At 48.7% G+C, this 11,693-nt stretch overlaps 1 long non-coding RNA gene across 1 annotated transcript; it reads left to right on the forward strand.

Moving 5' to 3' along the window:
* Positions 1–1,553: 1,553 nt before the first annotated feature.
* On the forward strand, positions 1,554–7,862 carry LOC116877999. The gene is made up of 3 exons (XR_004384753.1): positions 1,554–1,682; positions 6,084–6,175; positions 7,476–7,862. It is a non-coding gene; the product is annotated as an uncharacterized LOC116877999 (long non-coding RNA).
* The last annotated feature ends 3,831 nt before the right edge of the window (positions 7,863–11,693 follow it).

Here is an 11,693-nt window from a genome sequence, read left to right on the forward strand (position 1 = left end):
TTCATCAGTTTTCCTAATAATGTTCTTTACATCAAAAGAGAAAAATGTTTTTCATCTGAAATCCAATCCCAGATTACACATTGCACGTCTCTTCAGGTTCGCTCAATTAGGATAGTTCTCGAGTCTTTGTCATTCTTGACATTGACATTGAAGAAATGGAATAGACTGTCCCTCATTCTGGGACTGTCTGATGTTTCCTCACAATGAGATTCAGGTTGTACATTTTTGGCAAGAATACCACAGAGCTGATATTATGTCCTTCTTAGCGCATCACCTCAGGAGAAACAGGATATTGATCTGTCCTATTTGTCCCTTGTGACGTTAACTTTGATCACTTGGTTCAGGTGGGATCTGCCAAGCCTCTCCACTCTCCATCTATTTTTTTCTTTGAGATCAATAAGTATTTTATGAGGAGATACTTAGAGATTGTATAAATATACTGTTTCTCATCAAACTGTTATCCACTACACATCCATTGCTAGTTCTTGCCTGAATCAATTATTGCTCTGAAAGTTGCCAAATGATGACTTTCTAGTACCATTATTTCTTCTATATTTATTAGTTGAAATTTTACTGTATGACAGGGCTTTCGCTTTCCTCCATTTATTTATATCAGTATGGACTTATAGTTCTTATTCAGTAGATTTTAAACTACTATTTTTTTTCCCCTAGAATTCAGATTGTTCCAGATTTGGCCAGTGGGAGCCCCCTCCAGGGGTCTCCTTTGTCCTTTTGACATGTCCAGAAAGGGCTATTTTTGAGTGAGGACGTGCCAGAACTCTGGTCCAGAATATTTCCCCAAATGTTGGAAGTTGAAATCGCACACAAGAATGTCATTTTCACTATTACGGTGAAACACATATTATATGCCAGTGCAATTTAGAGTTCCAATGGAGTAACGAACAGTTGATGAACATTCATTTCATCGACTTTCTATACACCAGACTCATTTTGGAAGTCAAGGCTTGATTCCTTCTCCCATGTCCTGGTCTTGATGTGAGGCCAGTCCACTTCACAGTAAACCCACTGAAGAATAGGAAATACAGAAGAGTCAGGAAGTTGAGGTCGGGGAGAGAGGGAGGCAGAGAGGAAGGGGAAAGGAAAAGAAAGAAGGCAAGAGAAACTCCTCTCCTCTTGTCCTACCCCAGGTGGCCTGGCATCTGCAGCTTCCTCAGGGCTCCCATGTACACTGACCCCTCCAGAACGCTAGCCTTCTGCCGTCACTGGCATCAGTGTGGGCAGAATGCAGGACATTTTGTCACCTTCCTCTCAGAAAAGGGGCTGGGAGACAACACGGGCTGTGCTGAAGGAACTCAGGTCTCCTCGGCACAGCCTCACCACTGGAAGGGATGGAAAGACAGCAGAGAAAACACTGGGCTTGTGATGGCCCCCTCCCTCTCGTCTTTGGGACTCGCACCACAGGCGGGAGGCGCTTCCGGCAGAACTGAGTGCTGGGGGAAGCCTGCGATAAATCAGCTCTGTCTTCACTAGCCCCAGGGTTGCTATGGCAATAAGAATACACTGTAGGTTTTAAGAGATGTAATTTTCTGTGATTCACTGTATATTTTTAGCCATTTTTCTTCCCGTATTGTCTCCCTGTGGCAATTGCCTATTAATGCTGGTCTGCACCAAGATTGGACTAAATGGTGCATTCTCAGGAGTGATGAAAACCCCGGAGATCAGTAAGTACAAGAGGGTTATGGCCCGTGGATTTAAGGGTGACCTGGGAGAACAACCACCTGGGTTGAGGGCATGGATTAATTAGCATGGGCCATACCATACCTCAAGAAGAAGAGAATGAAAAGCTCCAGAAATACGGTGCTGGGTTGCTTGGGATGGGAAACTGAGTCACACTACCCCCTGCAGTCAGGGGGGCTCCCAGGGTGTCAGGGGCAGGTCCCAGGCACCAGAAACTAGCCTCCTGAGTGAGGAAAACTAGGACCTGGGTTTCTGAATAAGGATTCTGAACAAAGCATACTAACATTCTGTTAACGTAGCTCACGTCTCACTGCCGTTATTCTTTCCTTTCTGTTCCTTCCTTCTTGCTTTCCTTCCTTCCTTTAATTTTTCTCATTTTTTCCACCATAAAATTCGGTGGAGGGACTGAGAGGAGGTGAAAATGCAGTCAGCCCACTTGGCTCTTTGTAAATAAGGATAACAGGAGTCTTCCCATTCAGAACAGCGCAAAATCCAACCTTTTGAAGCACGAAAAGAACTCACTTTCTCTCCTAACTGAAAAGTCCAAGGGCTAGTCTCAGGCTAAGCTATTCATGGGGCCAGATGACATCATCAACATCTGGGCTCTTTGTCACACCAAGTTCTACTGATGTCTTGGCATTTTGGGCTGTAATAACATAAAATTCAGCTAAAGGAGGCTTCAACCAAGGGGGGTTTCTTTTCCTCACATAAGAAGTACAAAGATAGGTTTGGTTTTTGTTTTTTTTGTTTTTTTTTTTTTTTCTCCCTCATATAACAAGTCGCCCAGAATAGGCGCCAATGGCGTGACTATGCTGCAGCTCATTAATGTTATCAAGAACCCAACCTCTTTCTTCATTTCAGTTCCACTGGTCTTTAGGGTCCCAGGAGGGCTGCTCCAGCTACAGGCATTCAAGGCAGAAAGAAGCAGCTGTATTTGATTCTTTTATCTAGAAAAGCAAATCGTCCCTCAAGGCCCCCCCGCTCATCTCTGCTTCCGACTGGTTTGACATGTCAGTGTCGCAGGACACACAGCCCCTCTGTGGCTACGAAGGCGACTTTTTTTTTTTTTCTGGCCCCTACGGTAGAGGCAGTTTTTGTTTTTAAGTCAGAGAGAAGCCATAGCCAGGACGGCGGGATGGGTCTACCTCTTCATCGCTGCGTCCGCTTTGTCACCCCAGGTCGTCCTTCCTCTCTGGGCAGGGAGAAAGCATTAGAGACGCGCAACGAGCTTCCTCCTAGGCCGGGATACAGAGGTTGCGCTCCCGGCATCCCGTCTGCTGACATCTGATTGGCCAGGATCTAGTCACATGGTCCAACTGGCCGCAAGGGAACTTGGGAAATTGAGCGTCTGCGTAGCTATGCGCCCCGCCAGAAAGGGGGTAGTTGCATTACTAAGTGAAGAAGGGGAACAGGGCTGCAGACAGTTAGCAGCCTCCTCCAGAACAGTTACGAGAGAAAGAGTTTGGATGGCTGTTGGATTAGCCAGCCAACCATTTCTGCGTCGGCCTCATTCCCAGACAGGCCAAGGGCTTGTGGCCTTCGTGGAGACTGAGACAGCTTCAGTGGCACCACCCTCCGAACTCATTAGTGAAAGGGCCCAGCATCTATGCAGCTACCCCGGTCCGACTCCGTACGTCTTGGTTCTGATTGGATCCTCCGCCCATTCTTGAACCATGGGGAGTGAGACGACGCAACGCTCTGATCATCATACCTGAGTTACTGGCTCCACCAGGTCCCCAAGACCTTTCTGGGCCTCTGTTTGCTCATCTGTACCATAGGTGTAACAGTAGGACTTACAGGGAGGTGGGAGACTGCCTGTAGTGACCGTTGTCCATAAATGCAGTCTCCCTTGACCCTATGACCAGACTCACCCTAGCAATGTCATTTTAGAAGATGACACTGTTAAAAATCAAAGTAAAGCAAAGGTGGTGGGGCAGCTAGCCTGTATTTCATCTCCAAGTACATGCCAGAGTAAAAACATTGACCCAGCACTTGCTGGTACTTGGCACTGTGTTCAGCACCTTCCCTGAATTCTAGTCTCATTCTCATCGCAACTCCGTGGAGCGATCTTTTCACTGTTTTCAATGAACAGATGAAGAAGTTTAGGCCCTTGTCCTAAGGTCACAGCCAGTGCAGTGATGGGGCCACAAACCTAGGACTAGTAATAGCACACATTTATGGACTCACGGAAATCTGGCTGATTGGGGCAGTCATGAGCTAGCATAGTTTAGATCGCCCCTTGAGAGAGAGCACGCTCTGAGGGTGCAGCCGGCTGACAGCTCCCAGCCATGGCATTTTTGGGATGCCTGTAGCGTTCCCACTGAGGCCTTGCTCTCCCGGAGCACAGCAGGGGTACGAGAGCTGGGCCAGGCCTGGCCACAACTTTCTTGGAGCTGTGGTCTACTCTGCATTTCTTCTTCCCCAAGCCTCCTTCCTGTCCCCTCTCCTTTGGCAAGCAGCAGACCTGCATTGTTGCCGGAAGCCTCTCTTCACCCATCCCGGCTCCCACACCCTTCTTCCTTCACAGGTGTTCTCCTCAGGACATTTTTTTGCATACCTAACTCCATACTGACATCTGTTTCTCAAAGGACCTAAAATGGCATGCTTGTTGAGACTTGCCTTTACTCCCTGCATGGACCACACCACAGGGTTGCATGGTTCCAAGGATTCCTGAGTGTTGAAGAGCAAATGAGCAATGGAAAGATGAACTCAAAATCTGGGGGTGGGGAGGATCTAACGCAGACCCATGAGGAGGCTGCCGGCCTGGGCCTTCAAAAGTGGAGTCTCCTTCTCTAAGCAAGGTTCTGACAAGAGGGCAGAACAGCCCTTGTTGATCATACAAGTGTGTGGGGAGGGTCTGAGGCTTGTCTAGAGTCACACGACAGGGTTGCAGATAGATTCCAGGCATTCCAGTTCTCCATCCAGTAGCATCCAGTGCTTAGATGAGGAATTGATTCTTTACAGAAAGAGCAAAGACTGCTACTTAACTGAAGGGAGAAAATGATCAATGAAGCAAAATACACTGACTTTTGACAAGAATCTCCAAACTGAAGTGGGATTACCCTTGTCACCCCTGGGAATACTGGCCATGGGTCACAACGACCTCACCCCACCCCCAAGATGATATAGTGCTTCTCATATTCTGTATGCAGTGATTGTTACCTGTTAGCCTCCGAGTAGGTACAGCCCACAAACATGTTTGCTGTTGTGTTTTATAAAACTTAAAATGAGTTGACAAGATTTATCAACTGGGATATTCTACATAAAAACCTGGAGGCCTGGCTTTTCTAGAAACATCAGCAAATCTAATCATACTCAGCCTGCACGCCCCCTTCCAGCTTCAGATGGGACCAGACTCCCCACCACTCCTATCTCACGACACCTGAAGTTCATCAAGCCAGGCTTCAACCTCCCAGGGGCAGTCAACCCACCTGATGTTGAACACTCAGATTCAAGTCATGAGGCCTGGGGAGGACAGGCCAAAGTGAGCTGTGAGCTCTTTGAGAAAAGTGAGTTACTAAGCCAATTCATAGCCTAAGTAGGATTTCAAGATGGAATCTTTTTGTTTTTAAGATTTTATTTATTTATTTGACAGATAGCGATCATAAGTAGGCAGAGAGGCAGGCAGAGAGGGAGGAAGGGAAGCAGGCTCCCTACTGAGCAGAGAGCCCTATGCTGGGCTCCATCCCAGGACCTTGGAACCATGACCTGAGCCAAAGGCAGAGGCTTTAACCCACTGCACCACCCAGGCGCCCCAAGATGGAATCTTTTTGAAAGCGGTTTCTAGGCACTCCAGTGGGAATGGAGAGCATTATTAGCCCAGCTGGGAGGTTTTCAGCAGTGACAGCTGGGGGACAGGTACTGGCCAGAGACAGAGACCCCAGGCTGAAAGAGGTGAGACTTCTGTCCTGGCTTTGCCCTTACCGGTGATGTGACCTTGAGAGATTCCTTCACGCTCAGATCACATCTGCAGAGTGCTTCTTACCTGCAGGGCACTCTGTCATTTCACACCAAGCCCTGAGGTTGAGTCTGGGTGTTTTTCCCAAAACCTAGGAAGGTTTGGTGACCTGTCCCAAGTCAGAGGGTCGGCAATGGAAGGAGCCAGGATTCGAAGCCCAGCTGCTCTGACTCCAGAGCACACACATATATTGGCTACACTGTGGCCCGTCCAGCTGCCTGGCTGGCTCCTCTTCAGAACTAGGCAAGGCCGTGCAGGCCACGTGCTCTTTGTACGTTGTAAAGTGGTACAGCAATGTCCACTATGATCACTTGAGCACTACATTTCTTTTCCCCCAAAACTGATGCTTTATCTAAAAAAAAAATCACTGATTCAGTTAGCCCCTTTCTAATTCATTCAAATTAATGTTTTTTTTTCTTTTAAAGAGAGTGTCAGAGAAGTGTGACTCAAGACACATCATTAGTCCTGCAGCGCCCCCTGCTGATAAGAATCATGAAAGTGACGCAATTCTTATAGCAGGTGACATTGACCCCTTCGTCCCCCTTGAATAAATATTTCTGGAGCAGCTTACTTTGTCCTGGGCGTTGGACTAGCTGTCACGTGCTCTAGAGCATAGGAATGGAGGACATAGGAGGTCCCTTTCCAGCCAAGCCTGCCCTCTGTGACTCAGATATAGGAAAAGGAAAGCAGAGAAAGCCACAGGCGAGAGGGACCCCATTTCCCATCATGACATCACAGACAGGAGACCAAAGCCAGGCGTTGTTGTCATCCTCTCCCTCAGAAGAGCACAGGAAACCCCAAGCCATGAGGTGAAGGGTACACCTGCTCAACTAACAACCAGCTCTCCGGCACAGGGAAGCCCTGGTTTGTCATGTTTGCCAATTTCCATGGTGTAAATACTCCCACTTTGACCAATTTCAAGCTACCAACATGATGATTCACGAGATTCTTGAAAATTTCACAACTGGTCTCTCACAGGCTGGTGGGAGCTGGCTCTAACGCACCACTTTTTCTTAATCTCTAGAAAAAATACACCCTCTCATCTTCCTTCCCAATCAGCTAGACTCCAGACTCCTTCCAGCTGGTGCATGTCATGGAGCAGGCACAGATCAGCCTCGTCCCAGCAAGGCTAACCCCTAACAGAGAATGCGGGGAGCCAGCTGAGGTCCCCTCAGCCTCCACGGGGAGCCCTACACAGGGATCCACTTCACCTTCCATTCCCTCCCTCCCTCTTGCTAGTCTTTTTCATTTCTAACCAAGCGAAGAAAGAGGGACTGTCCTAAACATCATGAGCATCCCTGAAAGAGAATGTCTTTCTGACTTGACCTTCCTGTCTTCACCTCCAAATGCTCTCCCCGTAGACTGGGTTCACAGGCCTGCCTCAGCCCAGAAGCTCTTACCCCAGCAGAGGGCAACTCCTGGCTCCTGGAGGAGCCCTGAATCTTCTGGTGTGAGGAGGCTGGCCTCAGGACCACGAGCCACTCCCTTTATTTAAACCCCAAGGAAGAAAGCCCGCCTTGGGCCCAGAAAAGGAGGAGGAATGTTGGGCTCATGCACAGCCTGTGGGAGCAGATTTTAATTGTCTCCAGCTGGAGAGGTGAGCCAGGCAGAACCTAGCCCAGCTGTCAGGAGCCCCAGAGGACCAACCTCCCCAAGGCATGCTCTCTACTCAGCTCAGAAATCACCCAGAGCTCACTAAATAAACCCCAAAGTCTCATGTCCCCAGCTATTGAAGCACCAGCCCCCAAACCCTCACCTCCCATGAGATGAGCCGTTCCCTTGCTTTCTCCCTGAACCTGCCCCTGATTTCCTTTTGCAGCCTCAGTCCCTCATCCCAAGAACCTCATATTCTACCTACCACATGAGGCAACCGAAGGGAAAAGACCAGCTCCCTCTCTGGATCGGCGGCTTGGGCTTGGAGTCGTTTGTCCTTGAGAAAGTTCCTCAACCTCCTGAGGCTTGTGTTCTGAAGCTTAAATGGAAATTGTCATCAGCGCTATTGAGAGAATGAAATCGGAATGTGTATGAAAAAGACTTTATAAATCAGAACATTACATAAATGGTTATTTTTCTGCCTGAGAGAGGTATTTACAATGTGTTTTTTCTCTTATAAAAGGAATGTGAATTCTTTGTGGACATTTTGAAAAATACATTTAAATAAAAAATAAATAAGAATCACTCAGAGTTAACTGATATGCACATTTGGTATTTTCCCCAGGTCTTTTTTTCCCATCTGTATGGAAATATGCCTTTGTTAAAAGGGATGATGAAGATATTTATGGCCCAAGGATGGTGCCCTTGCCCCTCCCCCCCACCCCTCCACCCCGCCCACCAGCCCACCAGCCCACCAGCCCAGCATTCCCCTCCATCTTCGCTGCTGGGAAGAGGGCAGACTTAGTCTCTCACTAGACGCAAGGCTGAGGGGCTTGCTGTGTCCCCAAGTAAGGAGACCTGAGACACAGAACCTGTTCTTCCTGATAGAGACCTTCAAACTTTGTACTCTGCAAACCATTTTTGAAAGATTGTATGCCCTTATGGATAACTTGTCTGCCTATCCTCATTTTAAAAATAAATTTTTAAAAACCAAAAGAGGGAAGCTTTTTGCTTAGTAGCGTCTAGTGCTGCAGTCGTTCGTTAAAATGTTCCTACTCACAGGGGCACCTGGGTGGCTCAGTCGCTTAAGTGTCTGCCCAGGTCATGATCCCAGGGTTCTGCTCAGTGGGGAGCCTGCTTCTCTCTCTCCCTCTGCCCCTCCTCCCCATTCTTGTGCTCTCTTCCTCTCTCTCTCTTTCTCGCTCAAATAAATAAATGAAATTTGGGGGGAAAAATGCTTGTACTCAGACCCTTTTCAATGTGGAACTGAATTTGCTGTAGGAAATACTTCTGCAAACCTCACACATTTTTCAGTGACTGGCCCGTGAATCACCAGAGGAACCCATGTAGAACATGAATGCAAATTTGCTCCACTGGGTTCTCTCGGTACCTGACAAAATGTCATCTTTCCATCAATGTTACCAAGATTATCCCTTGCTTCTGCCCTAAAACAGGTGTTTCTTGGCTGTCAGCAACTGTCTGGGTCTCCTCTCATCTGTAATGACAGTGGCTGGCCCCTCCTGCCTGAGTCCACCTCCCTTTGACTTCTTCAATATTCCCATCAACTGGGAGTAGGAGGTAACTTGGGTCTCTGAATCCTTGGGAGGGGGTGGCAGATGCTCAAGGGACTTAAAGTGCATTATTAGGAGAATGTGTCGCAAGGCAAGTTCGAAAAGTCACTTCTGAGTGACTTGTGGCTAAATATTTCCACTCCAGCTGTTTCAGGATAGAAAACAGTGAAAACCAGGGCAAGTACTCTTCCCTTGAATGTCCACAAGTACGGCAGCTTCTCACTAACATTTCTCTCCAGACCCACATAAGCTCAAGGAGCAAAGGACACCCACTCCATTGGTCCTCTTGCTGCTGCCAGTGAAAGGTCTCAGTGACTCCTGTCTCCTAAGAGAGTGTTCACCCCGAGGACAAGTCCAGCTGTATTCCTTCAGAGTCCCTCCCGTGTGCAGAAGGTCACTAGTGTGCACAGTAAACACCTGGGCTTTGGCCGCAGGCTGACCTCAGCTTGAATCCCCACTCCACCACTTCCCACGAACTTTGGCCTCAGGCAAGTGCCTCTACCCAGGGACGCCTGGGTGGCTCAGTCAGTTAAACCTCTGCCCTCGGCTCAGGTCATGATCCCAGGGTCTTGGGATAGAGCCCTGCATTGGGCTCCCTGTTCAGCCAGGAGCCTGCTTCTCCCTCTTCCACCCCTCCTGTTTGTGCTCTCTCTCTCTCTCTCTCTCTCTCTGACCAATAAATAAATAAAATCTTAAAAAAAAAAAAAAGGAAAAAAGTACCTCTATCTGGAGCTTGAGGCAGGGGCTATGTGTCCAGAGGACATTTGTAAAGAATGTTTGCAAGAGACAGAGGGAATGGAACAAGACCCCTCCAGCTCCCCACCACAACCATGCACACAGCTTCCCCCTTCTAGGGACAGAAGTCAGTGTAGAGTCAGAAGACCATCTAAGTGTGGAGACCATCAGGATGATTTGATTACATTTTTCATGTCACCACCAGAACCCAGGACATCCAGTGCATCCCTTTTCTCCAGTGCTCTTCTTTGTAAGGCCCAGATGGTACCCATCGGTGAGGCTACCCCTGGACAAGTACACCCTCCCCACCATTTCCTGTCCCCCACTAGCTACTGAAGGCAAAGTCTCATTTCCCACAAAGAAAAGTTTAAGAAAGCACTCCTCCTCCCAAATTCTCTTGAGATGTGACTCAAACCATGTCACCCTGCCAACATCTTAGAGTCCTTGCCTCAGGAAACCAGACTTCTGGCCCCTCCCCCAGCCCTGGGAGCTGCTGAGATCTGTGGGGTCAGTAGGATCATTGTGGGAAGCACTAATGCTCTCTCGTTCTGAGGCCAGCACCACAGTTATGACAAAACAATTTTCAAAGATCCTCATCAGACAAATGGGGAGCCCTTTGGACCAGTGGAATAGTAATGAGGGATAAACCTCTGCTTGTTTCCCCACTGGAAGCAGTCCCCTGCCCAGGTGATAGAGGACCCCGCAGGTCTGCAGAATGGGAAGGCTGCAGACCCAGGGAAGCAGGCTCTGACTGGGAAAGTGAAAGACACCAAAAGCCCAGAAGCTCAGATGACTTGTAGGGGCTGGTCTGGGAGGCCACTGGCCAACACTTTGGGCTTAGAGCCGCAAGAGACAGCGTGGAGACAAGGAAAGTGAAACTGAACCCTGGTGTTCCTCTGTGCCTCATCCACTGACCCACCCCCAAGGAGGAAGTCACCTGCTGTGTCTACCACAAGCACTTCCTAGACTCAGGAATCAGAGCGTGACCACAGCTCCAGCCAGACCTGCTCACCCGTGGCTGGGAGGGTACCCCAGCCACCCCCCTGCCCCCTTGTCCCCAGGGCCACCACAGCCCCCAGGGTGAAAGCCTCAAGCCCCATGGGCCCCTGGGAAACATGGTGGACCTTGGCAGGCTGCTGCCAGAGCAGGAGGAAGCAGGATCCTCACTCCTCAAGGTCCCCCAGGAGCACCCAGAGGGAGAACTGTCAGGGAGGCCCAGAAGACCCAGGCAGCTGAGCAGAATGAGGATTCCCGTTCATGTGGGCCAGCGCAGGTTTGGGGCAAAGGGATGGACAAGAGAGAGGGTCGAAGCTGGAGAAAGGCAGTGATAGGGAAGGCAAGGGAGGGATGGAGGGGGAAGGGAAAGGAATCTCATTGGCAATGCCTGCTTTCAATGGAGTGGAATATTTCCCAGCATCAACCCCCAGACAGCTGCCCATCATGTTCACAGCTTTACAGGAAAGTCATTTGTCAGGTGGCCTAGTGGCTGAGGGATCTGGAGTCTGTTCTGTGTAGATTCACATCTGTGCTCTGTGTCTCCCCCTAGGGGTCACCTTGGATAAATGTCTTAACTTCTACAAACCTCCATTTCCTCAATCTATAAAAATGACAGTAGTTCCTAGCTCTTAGGGTTGTTGTAAGGACAAAGTGAGGAAACGTTTATAAAGCCCTTGGCACTGTGCCTGCCACATAGTCAACTCTGAATAATTGCTTCTCTTTTAATTTATTGCTGTTGTCATTAGTGGCAGGTAAGCGTCTGGATAACAGAGCTTCATTTCCCATGGCTAGCCTTTATGAAAGATGCATGTCCAGCCTAAAGCAACGAGATCCAGAAAACCAAATTCACCAGCTACTAATGGTGGAGTGTTAATGGTTCCAGCTACAGTGTTCAGTGGACATAGCTTGACCGAGGAAGTGGCTATAGTCAAACCCGCTGCGAACGTGCTGCACTATGACAAAAGCAGGTAATTTGATTTCCCTAGTTCTTCTTTCTTCTTCTTCTTTTTTTTTCCCCCCTTATGGCCAATTTTCTATGCTTCCCTCCCAGATGACATCAGCAAGGACAAGGAATCTTACTAATTCACAGGAAGGAGGAAAGCATTGACACAACAGGGCCCAGTCCCCCAGACCTGCTCATG

This window comes from Lontra canadensis, unplaced genomic scaffold (genome assembly GCF_010015895.1).
Source record: "Lontra canadensis isolate GAN:19392208 unplaced genomic scaffold, GSC_riverotter_1.0 scaffold55, whole genome shotgun sequence".
NCBI classification, from domain to species: domain Eukaryota; kingdom Metazoa; phylum Chordata; class Mammalia; order Carnivora; family Mustelidae; genus Lontra; species Lontra canadensis.